The following is a 14,433-nucleotide window of genomic DNA, read 5'->3' as shown; positions in this document are numbered from 1 at the left end:
TCATAACTTTTTAAACTAGGTGAGAGCCCACAGCCGGCCTTCGATCAGCTGTGGATGCACTTCTGGTTTACTGAAATTGTTTTCGTAAAAGTGCATGTGTGTACCTATTTACTTATCTATGTTTATCCGTATGCACCCACATAAGCAAAATCATTAAATGTGACCAGATTTTACAGAACCGATCCAAATCGCACATCAGGCAAAATCAAACTAACACCACCAGTGGATAGCTGCACTATCGTACTACAAGTTTTGACCCTCAGCACTACTCAAACTACACGAGGTTGGTTTTTACACACGTCTTTTCTGGGTGGTGTGGAGTGCTCAAATGGCGGTTTCAGGCCTTGTGAAGGACCTGGCTTGGCAAGAGTCAGTGGTTTACCGGTGGACAGCCTTATACTGTTGGCCAGACGTGGTCTCTGCTGATTTTGCTACATATCAGCCACTAAGGAGCCAGCACAGCCCTGTAATCTCGTGTCTGGACTCCAATCGTGGTCTGCCTCCATTTTGAGGTCTAACTTTTGCCCTCCCCGCCACCCCCCAGCCTCCACCCCTTTGTGAGCACTCGTGATACTACTTCGCTCATCCAACTGCTCAGATTTTCTATCTTATTTGGCAGGAAACTGTACAAGCAGCTACAAGCACTGGAAGTGGCTTGAAAGGTAACAGATTGATGCATCTTTTGTGTAAATTTCATACGCGTGCTTGCTATCCTTGGAGAGTTATGCTGGCTTCAATTCTTTAAAACCGTTTATCTCGGAACTTCTAATGTGCGATTTGGATCGTTTTTCCAAAATCCAGTCACAAATGGTAAAAGCAAGCTTTTACATAAGAAGTAAAAACAAAAATTAATGAAATCTGTTTTAACTTATGCTATGCACTGGTAAGCTTTGCTCTGAGGTGGTTTCTTTCGGGCGGTCTGAAATACAGGTGTGGTGACTCTCCTCAGACTTTGTGAATTACATTCCCTTCAAGTTTTGCAGGTATTTTAGAGGAGACATTTGCCATGTATTGAGACACACAAAATAGTGTGTCATGTGGCCAAGGAAAGTCTATGCATCTTGGTAAGCAACAGACAAATGGGTATTTTACAGAACACAAGGAAACATAATTTTCACACATTCATACGTCAGTAATGGCTACACATAAATAGTCTACTTTTTTCTGAGAAACATCCTCAGAGTGGAAGATGATTCATACAAAATGTGAACACAATCAATAAAGCTTACTTTGAGATACAAACCTTCAAAGTTCATCTTCTTTTCTTTATATTTTTCTTCAGTCTCCTTTTGTTAATTTTCTTTTCATAACACCTACAAAAATTGTCATAGCTCACGCAAGCCTTATTGGATTCTTTTCAAATTTGTAGAGTACAAAAACATATTATAGCACATTGAACTCCAATTTGTGTATAGATTGGTAGAAGTGGTACAAAGCTACTAGCAATTTTCAAAAATTGCAAGTGCAATTTCCATGCCTGCATTGTATAGTGCAGGAATTCATAAACATCCAAAAACAATGACTTTTTCTAAAATCCATAACTTTAAAATGCTACACCCTAGCAAGTTAGCTAAATTTGAACTCTTGATTAAATGTACACCCAAATCATATGATTGGTTGGGATTTACTGAGATATGGTAATTGTATTATTAGAGTGCGATTTTATTGTCTAATACAATTATGCTGCAACTTAATTATTTGTATCAAATGGTACAGTATTACCATTTAAGTAGGGATCCCCAAAAAATTTGTGTGCCACCTAAAATTCTTCCTTTAATATCATCCTAGAGACATCTTACGAGATTAAAATCACCTTTACGGAATAGTACTAGTTCATATAACATATATGACCGGGCCTACAAAAATAGAGAATGTGGGCATAAACTACACCCTGTCACACAACGGGTGATACCTCAGTACTGGAATAGAATATCTGCATTCTATAAAGCACATTAAGGTTGCCTAATATATGCTTTGAAATGGTATGTGGAGGCTATTATTTTATTGTAACTGCTAATTCATGATATGCATAATCAATTAGTTCAATGTAATGCCATGCAGTTGACTCATTGGAACTTTTGAAAAGTAATGTAAAGACAATTAGCAAATGTAATCAAAACAGTGGCTATAATCTGTATTGAATGCTCTATTAGAGTATATTACGATGACTGCTCTATTAGAGTATTTCGATCTTTTTCTACAAATTCAAGTAGCTGAAAAGTGGTCCAGCACCGTGTCACCATGGGCTCCAGTCCTGCTTAGTACTACAGCCATAGATTCTATAATGTGTAGTACACTTTGAGTAGAAAATCCGTGGTGCCAAAACTCAGGCATGCTCAGCCTACCTGTTGTTGAGCATTTTTACTGAGGCAGCTGCCTTGGTTGCCTCAATGGTAGCTACGCCACTGCTAGGCTATATTAAACTTCATGAATACCTTTTTATTGATATAACAACTTTTAAGGCACTTGAATAAATTGTTTAACTGATTATTCCATGATATCCTTAGGACTTATTTGCTCATATTAAATGTAGCTACAACATCACCTGCTTTTGAATAAACAAGTTGATGTGCTACTTCTAAAAACCAGGCGCTATTTAGCTAGCTAACTTATCTGGAATTAACCATAGAGAGAGAACCATCATTATTATAAAGAGAAAACACAATAAGTAGAGTTAGCTTACAGTATGTGCGACCTCGGTCTCGTGCGACCACAATCAGATCGTAGTAAAAGATCTGTGTGGGCACGGCAAGGTAAATACAAGAACAAAACTGACAAACATACATACAGTAAACAAGAAAAAAAAGTGATTAGTAGTTACAGATTTAAGGAGACCACTCACTGCAGTTCCTAGCCAAGAAAATTCATTGTGAGCATGTAATGCAAGTGTTGGCTGCTCTATCTAGAGTCTGTCTTATGTTAGATTTGGTGCAGTGGCAATAGATGGCTGAGTGAAATCAATAAAACTCTTTAAAGCGTGAATACTGCTGGGCAGATAGTGACTTAGCACACTAATTTCTACTGTTTCGTAATAGTTAGGAATCTGTAAGTGGTCAAATTCTGAAAGCAGCTGTAAATATTCAGTCTTGTTTTGTTTCCTGGATCTTGCTTCCTGAATGTGATGCTCAGAGTCCAAAGGACAAGTCAGTTCTAGTAAAGCCACGGTAGATGCTTCAGAGTTGTAGACAACAATATCTGGCCTGTAAGGTGTGAACAGTAGGCTTGATGGTACAGTTCCTTGAGGTCCTTCACTGGCTCGTAAGCCATGTATGTCTGCATATACTTGAATTGATGGAAAGCCAACAAAAATGTCCACAAGCCAAGATGCCAGAAGGTAGAGAACCTTGTCATGCCTATATGTATAGCGCTGTTAAGTTAGTGCCACAGGATAACCACCTAAGATGTGAGCTGTTGTAGGGTGAGGGGATGCACATAACGTGCAGTGTACGTCAGACTGAATGCACCATCGTCTCAAGTTAACCGCTGTTGGTAGTGTATCAGAAGCAGCTCTTAGTAAGAAAGACAGTTGTCTAGGATTGAACCCTGCTATCAGTCTGTTCCAGGTTTTACATGAATCCTCCAATTTAGCAGAGTCGGCAAATTTACACTGGACTGTTAGTGTCTGTAAATGGGTGTTACAGTTAGATTTGACATTGTCAGATAATAATTTCTTTGCTTTCATGTACAAGGAATGTGCAGTTGGCAATGAGGATAGTTGTTCACGAGCACGCATCAGTAGGGAGTAGTCAGTATCACGTATTTGTAAAGCAACATTTCCAAGTTGTAACTGTAATCCCAGCTCTTGAAGCTGGGAGTCTGAAGAAGCACTAACACAGGATAACAGGCTTACAGTATCTTGGCTTCTCTGGAAACTTGCGTGATGCTACTATATGCTACTATGAATTAACCAACTATGTATTACTATTTTACAATAGGGTAGTTTTGGGTTGTGCAATAATATTAGCTAATTCTCGTATTTTGTAATTCATGAAATTTTTGTAATTCGTTCAATTACGTTGCTTTGCACTGCTAATAGCGATTTCCAACCAACCAATTTTTCACACATATTTTTGCTACTTAAATTACACACCTTCAATAAATGTTTCACAAGCTGCCGTTCCAGTTAATGGTAGTCAGTGCTTCGTACTTCGTAATGCATTTTACTGGATTAAAATCCATGTGGTATTTATTGAAATATGTCAAATCAAAGTTTGAGAAATAAAAATCCCCATAGGAATCCCATACAAATAATTGCGTACGTAATTCTAATTGGAAGAATACGGCACTGGTGATAGCCAAAGTTTCCAAGTGTTTCCGCGTGAATCTGTTGCAGATGAGGACGAAGAAAGTGGCTCTGGGCAAACCGTATATGCTGATTTCAATTTCGCCGTGTGTTTTTTGATTGGAGGACGATTGACGTTGGATTACGACGAAAATATGGCCCTTTTAAAGGTAAATCGCCATCTAACACTGCTCGGAATTCAGCATTACAATCACCCTGGGCTTCAAGGCATCCCTCTGCATCTATGCAAGGATAGTTTGAAGGTGAGCACTTTGTTGTCTTGCGCGGAATTACAATATAAGATTCAAGGTTGAGCATAATCTTTCCAAAAGTGGAGACTGGCATGTGATACCAACCTTACATGGCTTCACACTTACGTGATGTTATATTCTGGTGTATTTATGGCTGTTTTGATCCATTTTATAGCAGCTTCAATGATTGTAATTTTGGTCAGAAACTATTTATAATTTCTCTTTGTAGTATAGTGATGTTATTGTGTCATATAATAATTATTATGCTTAGTGCTTACAATGTGACAAATAAAGCTGAACAGTGTCAAAAAAAATCTATTTTAATAATAATATTGGTCTTACATTTTGTTATCTGATTGTCATGTTTCTGAAGTACTTGTTAATTGTGACTTGTGATGCCATTACTTACCATGTTATATAATATTACTGATTTTTCTAGTTAGTTATCCTTGAAAATGCATTAGGTGCCTGTGTATACTTAGTATTACACAATACACACAGTTTTATTTGTGAATCACTTGCTTTATTCATGTGATATTCTGAGTGGTCAGTCTACAAAGAAGTGGTCACTCTTGAGAGGTTTTTACCTAGCTCATATGCTGTTCTCAATAAAATAGTTATGTGGTGAAAATTTCATGTCATTATTAGTTTCCTATCTACATTTATGATACTTTGAATATTGTGTTTGGTGCCATGCGATACATGTAAAAAGCATTGAAAATACTGTACACAAAAATCATCACACTGTCAACTTCTTTTGCTTATATCTTTTGATAGGAACCACCAATTGGGGTGGGGTTTGCACTAAAATGACCCTGCAAAATAGCACAATATTTGTCATACCAATGAATGCATGGAATGTTAATTATTTAATTTAGTTGGAAATCTCTACTGCTAAGGGAGCGCTTGTTAAACAAACCGCTTTTACCAACATATTACGCACAGAAATATCTTCTAAACTCTTTTATAGTTTGACTATCGTGTTTTTTCCCACAAATTCTCTCGACAAAGCTTCAAAGCTGCTCTTCATTTTCGTTCGCGTACGTAAGGGATACGCCTCCTTTCAACTCGAAGTGATAGGCTATTCCTGGTAGTGTAGGAGACCTGCACCATTGTTTTTCAGCTGTTAAACACCTGAAAACCTCAAAGGGAAGGTAGTTTACAAAATCTGAGGAAAGTTGCCACACCCGTATTTCAGTCCGCCAAAAAGAAACCACCTCAGAGCGAAGTTCACCTGTGCAGAAGTTTAATGCAGACTTCATTTCGCTTTTACTTCTTACGTAAAAGCTGCTTTTACCATTATTTAACGATTTTGCTCACGTGGGTGCGTACAGACAAACATAGGGTCCGCAACGCGAAAAATCAATATCCTCCAATCAACTACCTAACTATTGTCATGTGTTAGGCTAAGTGTAACTTGAATAACACCAGCGTGGCAGCCAAGTTTGTCACTTTCTTCTGGTAGAAAACGATACAAATGTCTTAAAATCACGTGATTTTTCGTTGCAGCGGTTGGTAGGGTTCTTCGTATGTCACGATATTCACTCTTCAAGTAGTCTATCATCAACTCAAAGTATCGGTGGTTTGATTTTAGGCCAGTTCTATGTACACCGGTACGCAGGTGGCACTAACAGCCACCGAATGACTATTGCCACCGGTGAACTAGAAAAAAAAAAAAAAACTTAAGACAAAAAAGGTGCTGCAAAACGGAAAAAAAAAAGTTGGATTAAAGCGGATCCCCGACCCCACACCCTCCACACTTGAGTCACAGGGCGTACCACTGAGCTACCGCTGCCAGCTACTGCCTCCTTTTGTTTTCTACATTATAAATGCAACTATAGTAGCAAACCACAAGGGTGTACTGTGTTATTGACAAGGAACCAAAGCTGAACCTGACCCTAACCCTAACGTTAACACTACTTTTTGCATCCCCTAAAGTCGAATGCTCGGGGCAACTACTAGACGCTTCCCCTAAAGTCGAATGCTCGGGGAACTACTAGACGCGTGCCCTAAAGTCGAATGCTTGGGGCATACACATCGGTGTCAATAGCGAGTGGGTGGTTCTTACTGACACCGGTATACTGGTGGATATATACACATTGTAACATCATGTGACCATAAAGTAGATGCACACCCAGTAGCTTATGAGGTGTGAGGCATCGGTGGTAATAGAACTTTGTTGGCTCTCAGAACAACCGGTATACTGGTGGACATAGACACTCCGTTGATTTTATTGGTCAGTTTCTGATGGCAGCACAATCTGTGCGCTTTTTTGGCGACAAACAAAATGTTTCTTCCTCTGGAGCACATGACAAGCAGAGCAGCAACTGTGCCGTGGGTCAGCAATGACCAGTACTAGGTAAAGTACCTGCATGTGGAGTATGGTTATAATAGAGGATATGCGCTAACTTTATGACCAAAAACATTCTAATGAAAACGTGATATTTTCTTACGTCACGACAGTGAACAAATGTATTGTAGTTATGCATAGAAAGTGCAAATCACCGAAACTAGACCAGTTATGCGAGTTTCTCCAGAGCGATAGATTCCTTTACGTGTATAACAGAGCAACTGGAAGGAGGAGCCCCATCCGTAGTTCATGTGGCGAGTTATAGTCCGAGCCGCATTTTCTACCCATACTTTTGTATGGGATTCACGATAGTCGTTCACCATCAAAAATTCTTGGGCACGCCGCAAATCTTGTTGCATTGATCATTTTTCGTTCAAATTATTGATGCATATCCTCTATTGAAGCTTGTTAGCCATCTGGCTAAGCCATCTACATGCTGAAATTTGACCAAAACGAAGCGATTTTTGCAAAAAAATATCAGAATGATTATGATTATATTATATTGGAAAGACAGCAATGTGCTGATATACATCCAATAATATAAATTGACTAATAAATGTTGGTCCAGGAGTTTGTCATAATTAGATGGTGGCAGCTCATTCCATTCTTTAGTAGTTCTGTAAAAAAAGCATTCTTGATAATGTTGGGTGTGTGATGGTGGTAATATAAAATGTAGTTGGTGGAATTGTCTGGTGGTGGAGGTCTGTGGCAAAAAGTATTGTGGCATTTGTATGGCTGGCCCTTGATGGTGAACAATTCTAGATAAGAGTGTCAATCTGCTGGCTTTCCATCTTTCTTCAAGTGTAGACCAATTAAGATCTTTCGACACAGATGAAACACTACTATGGAAATCATAGTTGGAAAAAACCCACCTTGCTGCTCGTCTCTGTATCATTTCAATTTTGTAAATTAAATATTTCTGGTATGGGTCCCAAACTTGGGTGGCATATTCCAGGATTGGACGGACAATTGATGTATAAGCTTTGGATTTAACATTGTTGGTACATTTTCCTAGGTTTCTTTTGATGAAATTTAGCATTCTAGTGGCTCGATTGGTGATATTTGTTATGTGAGTGTTCCATGAAAGTGTACTGTTGAGTAGAACTCCGAAGTACTTATATGTGTCACTTAACTGAATTGTTTCATTATTTAAAATATATGTACTTGTAAACGGTGAATGATTCCTTGTAACTCTTAGTAACACCTGTTAACATAACCAAGCACAGCCCAGGAAATTACTGCTCTCTTTATAAGGACATGTTTCATTAACAAAAGATAGAACACAGCTATACCCTGGGTGTTACGCTCCTTCGCGCCTTCGGTGCTTCGGCACTTATAAGCTCCTGGTAACACACACTTGCTAACATTGAATTTCATCTGCCATACATGTGCCCAGTTTGAAATTTCATCAAGATCTTTCTGCAATAAGGTGGTATCGTCATTGTTACTGATTGAACAGTATACAATACAGTCATCTGCAAATAGACGGATGGATGATGAGATGTTTTCACTGATGTCATTTATATATAACAAAAACATTAGGGGACCTAGTATGGTTCCTTGGGGGACTCCTGATATAACACGGACATAGTCAGGTTCAATTCCATTAATCACTACTCTTTGAGTTCATTTTGTTAGCCACTGAGATACCAAGTGGTGAGTTCTACCAGTAATACCATAAGACTGTAACTTTAAAAGCAAACGTTGATGGGGCACGGTGTCGAAAGCCTTAGCAAAATCCAAAAATAACACATCAACTTGTTTACGATCATCCAGACTCTTAGCTAGTTCTTCAATCACGGTAAGTAATTGGGTAATGCATGAGTGACCAGATCTTAATCCATGTTGGAGAGGGTTAAGTATGTTGTTCTGTTCTAAGTCAGACATAATAGAATGATAAATTACGTGTTCCATAACCTTGCAACACACTGATGTAAGTGAAATGGGTCTGTAATTAGCTGGTACAGTTGGGTCGCCCTTCTTATGAATAGGTATAACATTGCCCTGGAGCCGGTCACTAGGGAGTATTCCTTCCTTAAATGATTGAGTAAATATAATTTGAAGTATAGGGGGAAATTTCAGTAGCACATAATTTCAGAATACGGGTGGGAATACTGTCAGGACCAGCTGATTTGCTTGAATCCAAGTTTTCTAAAATACATTTGATACTATTGCTAGTAAAATCGATGTTGTCTGTATTGGGGTATTGATTTGATGGTAGGGTAGAATTTTCCTGAGTAAAAACAGATAAAAAACTGTTGGTTAAGTGCATTTGCTTTATCACTTGATGAAGTTAAAATTTTATCATGGACACGGAGGGTAGTAATGTTGGAATGGTTGCGCCGAAGTTTTTTGATGTATGACCAGAATCTCTTATGGTTACTTGAATCAAATAGATGACTGCAGTAAGCATCATGTGCTGATCTCAGCTTAGCAATGATTTCGTTCTTGATCTGTTTGTATTGTGCCCATGAACTAGGATTTCCAGTTGATTTAGCATGATCTTACAACTTTTTCCTCTTTTTAATTTTATGCCTAATGTCTTTGTTTACCCAAGGAAGGTTTTGATGGTTTTTGATACGTTTAGTTGGAATAAGTTCATCAATTGTGTCTAATATACATTGTTTGAATAGGATCCAATTTTCTTCAACAGGTCGTTCAAAGGGATCATTGCTTAGAAAAACATCATGAAAACTTTGTATCCTTACTTTTATTTTGTCTAAATTAACCTTATGATATAAATATATCTTTCGTTTTACTGTAATTGGGCGTTTGTTGCCGATGACAAATTTTGAAGTAATAGCCTCATGGTCAGACATCCCTGGAATGATGGATATGTCAGAAATAATAGATGGTTGGGATGTAATCAATAAATCTAAAACATGGTTGCCACGAGTTGGCTCTGTAACTAGTTGATTTAAATTAAAATCATCCAACAACTCCAAAAAGGCAGTGCTAACAGGGTTTCCATATGAAGGACTATTCTTCACTTCTCCACCTATGTCACTCCAAAGTATATCTGGTAAATTAAAGTCAGCTGTTAGCACTATGTAAGGGACACTAGATTTTCCATCAAATAAAGAATTCAGAAACTTTCTAAGTTGGCTAATAGGCTCTACATTGGAATTTGGTGGTCTATAAAAAGCACAAATATACACTGGTACCATGCCACTAATACACAGTTTAGCCCAAATTAATTCGGCTGATACATCAATAATGGGATCTTCCAATGATGTCAAGTTATCATTTATTGCCACAAATACACCACCGCCACCAATACATCTGTCTTTGCGGTAGATGGTAAAGTTAAAGGGAAAAACAGAATAGTTGATAAATGAGTGTAACAGTCTCCAACAGCAAGGATATAAAGCTCATAAACACCTAACAATGCGGTTATCTCGTCCAGAAGTGCGCTCCTTATGTAAATATTTGTGTTAACTGTTCACTCAGGCGTGGTCTGGGCCAGTGCAGGTTTGTCTTATACTGTGATGGTATCATAGAGAGAGTCTGAAGACTGCTACGCTAATCAAAATGCTGACCTTAATGCATATAAACTTGTTATCATTTGATTTCAAGTGATTTTAAGGTCATTGGAATAGATTATGATTGCATTTTCCGCAATTTGAATTTCGATCACGTGAGTGCCTATTTCATGCATTGGATTGCTCTATGCATTTACTGGGCGAGATAACCGTATTATTAGGTGTTTATGAGCTTCGTATCCTTGCTGTTGGAGACTGTTACACTGATGTATCAACCATTCTGGTATTTGTTTGCAAAAATTGTGTCGTTTTGGTCAAATTTCAGCATATAGATGGCTCAGCCAGATGGCTAACAAGCTTCAATTATAACCATACTCCGCATGCAAGTACTTTACCTAGTACTGGTCATTGCTGACCCACGGTGCAGTTGTTGCTCTGCTTGTCCTGTGCTCCAGAGGAAGAAACATTTTGTTTGTTGCCAAAAAGGCACACAGATCGTGCTGCCACCAGAAACTGACCAATAAAATCAAACCACCTATACTTTGAGTTGATGATAGAATACTTGAACAATGTTGAGAGTGAATATCGTGGCATACGAAGAACCCTACCAACCGTCTGCAACAAAAAATCAGATGATTTTAAGACATTTGTATCGTTTTCTATCAGAAGAAAATGACAAACTTGGCTGCCACGCTGGTGTTATTTAAGTTACACTTAGCCTAACACATGACAATAGTTAGGTAGTTGATTGGAGGATATCGATTTTTCGCATTGCAGACCCTAACACAGGTAGATAGGCAAACACACACACACACACACACACACACACACACACACACACACACACACACACTTTACGAAAAAAATTTCAGGAACCCAGGCGTGCGTCCACAGCCAGCCTTCGGCCAGCTGTGGGCGCACACCTGGTTTAAAAATAATCAGGGTAATGAATCCAGTGGTTACGATAATATTCATTTTGGTGACTGGTAGCCCACATGGGCTATTTAGTAGCTTGCATGGAAGTAATACAAAACTAGTTACCAGATTTGCAAAGCAGTACCTTTTCCACACATTTTACATACCAGCAAATTAAATGATGTGACATTTGACTCCTTACACTGATTAACCTGCTCTTGGTATTAAAATACAGTCAGATACTGTAGCTATACTCATGGAAAATTTCAGACAATTATATGACATCATAAACAAGTTGATGTAGTGCTACTTCTAAAAACCAGGCACCTAGCAGCTAGCTAACTCATCAGGAATTAACCAACTATGTATTATTATCTAATTCAAAACAGCCAAGCTGTAAAAAAATAGTGCGACACTCAAAAAGGTTATGGTGAAAAAGATGTGAAATTCAAGGTGGCAGCCAAGAAATAGCTGTGATGGTAGGTTAATGGTAAAACTTTTAAACGACAATTCAGGTGAATTTTGTGCCAAGACCAAGCAGCAACAAATTCACCTGAATTGTCGTTATTAAAATTTTACCATTAACCTACCATCACAATCATTTCTTGGCCGCCTCCTTGGATATCACATCTTTTTTCACCGTAGCCTTTTTGAGGGCCGCACTCTCTTTTTACAGCTTAGCTGTTTTGGATTAGATTTCACTTCTTTTTGCATTTGCATACCCCAAAGCTGGCCTATGGCCTGCTTTGGGGCTTTTTAAACCTATCTTTTTACATTGTCACAGGAAGAAGAAAAAGATGAAGAAGATTTAACTATTTATAATTTTATCAGTAAATATAATACATATATTTATTATATATCAATTATTCCCTATGGATAACTTGTTTGCAGCTGTTCTCTCTGCTGGGTGACTTGAAGTGTAACTGAAGTCTCTACAGGGTGATTTGCTTGTAGACGAACTTTCTACAGTGTGGTTTCTTTGTAACTGAACTCTCCACAGTGTGATTTGTTTCTGTCTGATCTCTCTACAAGGTTATATTGTTTGGCTTATCTCTCTAAAGGGTGATTTGTTTTTGCAACTGAACTCTCTACAGGTCACTGGTTTCTAGCTGATCACTGTACAGGGTGACTTGTTTGTACCTGAACTATCTGCAAGGTGATTTGTTCATAGCTGAACTCTCTACAGGGTGATCCTTCTAGCTAATCTCTCTACAGGATGACTTGTTTCTAGCTGAACTCTCTACAGGGCGATTTGTTTGTAGCCGAATTCTCTACAGGGTGATTTGTTTGCAGCTGAACTCTCTACATGATGGTTTCTTTGTAGCTGAACTCTCTGCAATGTATCTTCTTCTATATGATCTCTCTACAGGGTAATTTGTTTGCAACTGAACTCTCTACAGGTGATTTGTTTGCAGCTGACCTCTCTACATGGTGGTTTCTTTGTAGCTGAACTCTCTACAAAGTAACTTCTTCTAGCTGATCTCTCTACATGGTGTCTTGTTTGTAGCTGAACTCTCTACAGGTGATTTGTTTGCAGCTGAACTCTCTAAATGATGGTTTCTTTGTAGCTGAACTCTCTACAAAGTAACTTCTTCTAGCTAATCTCTCTACATGGTGTCTTGTTTGTAACTGAACTCTCTACAGGTGATTTGTTTGCAGCTGACCTCTCTACATGGTGGTTTCTTTGTAGCTGAACTCTCTACAAGTGACCTCTTCTAGCTGATCTCTCTATAGGGTGATTTGTTTCTAGCTGAACTCTCTCTACAGGTGATTTATTTACGGTTGAACTCTCTACATGGTGGTTTCTTTGTAGCTGAACTCTCTACAAGGTAACTTCTTCTAGCTGATCTCTCTACAGGGTGACTTGCTTGTAGCTGAACTGTCTACAGTATTAACTGGTTGCTGCTGGACTCCCTACAGCATAGCTTTCAATGTAATAGAAATCTATAATGGAGTATGTCATAAACTAGCTGAATGCTCTATTAGGGTGACTATTCTATTAGAGTATCTAGATCTCGCATTTGCTACACGGAGTTGGCTTTCGAATCATAACTCAGTGGTTTGTAAACTGATTGTTCTATACTACTGCAAGGACTTTCTATGGTAACTATTCCAGCTATATACCCATTTTCAGCTCACTGCTCTAAGCATGCAGTTTGCCTGGTAGGCGTGAAATTTTTATTCACGAATCTTGATCACGCAATTGTTACACACCTTCGGTTTCATGTCATATCTCCACAATCTTTATTTCGATTGCTTTCAAACTACCAAAAGGCACTCCAACAATGGTTGATCTACCCACAAAATGATTTTCAACTCATTCCATGAAGCGGTTTATACCCTGTAGGCGTGACAACAAATCGATCTTGTTTTACGCGAATAATTGGTCATAAATCCTTAACCATTCATCGTATTTGCACCAAATTTGATGCTAGAATTCGCCTGTGTACTGCCATGCTGTATATTAAATTGCAATACGATCGGAGTACGCGTTTGCAGTTTATAGCAATTTTTGCAAGTGTGCAAAAACACGAAGAAAAAGAAGAAAAACCGAAACTTTGGCTGCTCGTAACTCAGAAATGGCTTGAGCGATTAATTTCCTTCAAATTTGGAATGTTGACTCCCCTAGCTGGCGGGAAACTCTGCTGCAAATTTGGTTCCAATCGGATAGGGTATCACCGAGTTACAAAGGTGTGAAAATGACGTGTTTTTTTCTTCCTGTCAATATACCCACGGTGTGGCGCGCCGGCTTCTTGGACCGCACGACACATTATCGTGTGTCTTGATGTTGTGCAATAATGCATAATTGATTTATTGTAATTTTTTAATTCATGAAATTTTTGTAGTTCTTCAATAACATTTTTATCCACTGCTAAAGAAGCGCTTCCACTTTTAACAACATATTACATACAGAAGTATCTTCTAAACTGTTCTATAGTTTGACTGTAGTGTTTTTCCCACAAATTATTTTTCCACAAATTTTTTCAACAAAGTCTCAAAGCTGCTCTTAATTTTCGTTTGCGTACGTCACGGATACACTCCCTTTCTAACTCAAAGGGATAGGCTATTCCTGGTAGTCTATGATGCCTGCACTGTTGTTTATTATTGTTAAATGCCTTAATTCTGAGATCTGAAAGTATTACTGTTAATACA

The 14,433-nt window shown here is 38.4% G+C and overlaps 1 protein-coding gene across 3 annotated transcripts in view; it reads left to right on the top strand.

The window, feature by feature from the left end:
- LOC136265857 (uncharacterized) overlaps window positions 1–14,433 on the top strand; it is a 425,715-nt gene that overhangs the window by 297,437 nt on the left and 113,845 nt on the right. The window lies entirely within an intron of this gene.

The sequence above is a fragment of the Dysidea avara genome, chromosome 1 (assembly GCF_963678975.1).
Source record: "Dysidea avara chromosome 1, odDysAvar1.4, whole genome shotgun sequence".
In the NCBI taxonomy this organism is placed as follows: Eukaryota; Metazoa; Porifera; class Demospongiae; order Dictyoceratida; family Dysideidae; genus Dysidea; species Dysidea avara.
This window is presented reverse-complemented; position numbering and strand designations above follow the sequence as displayed.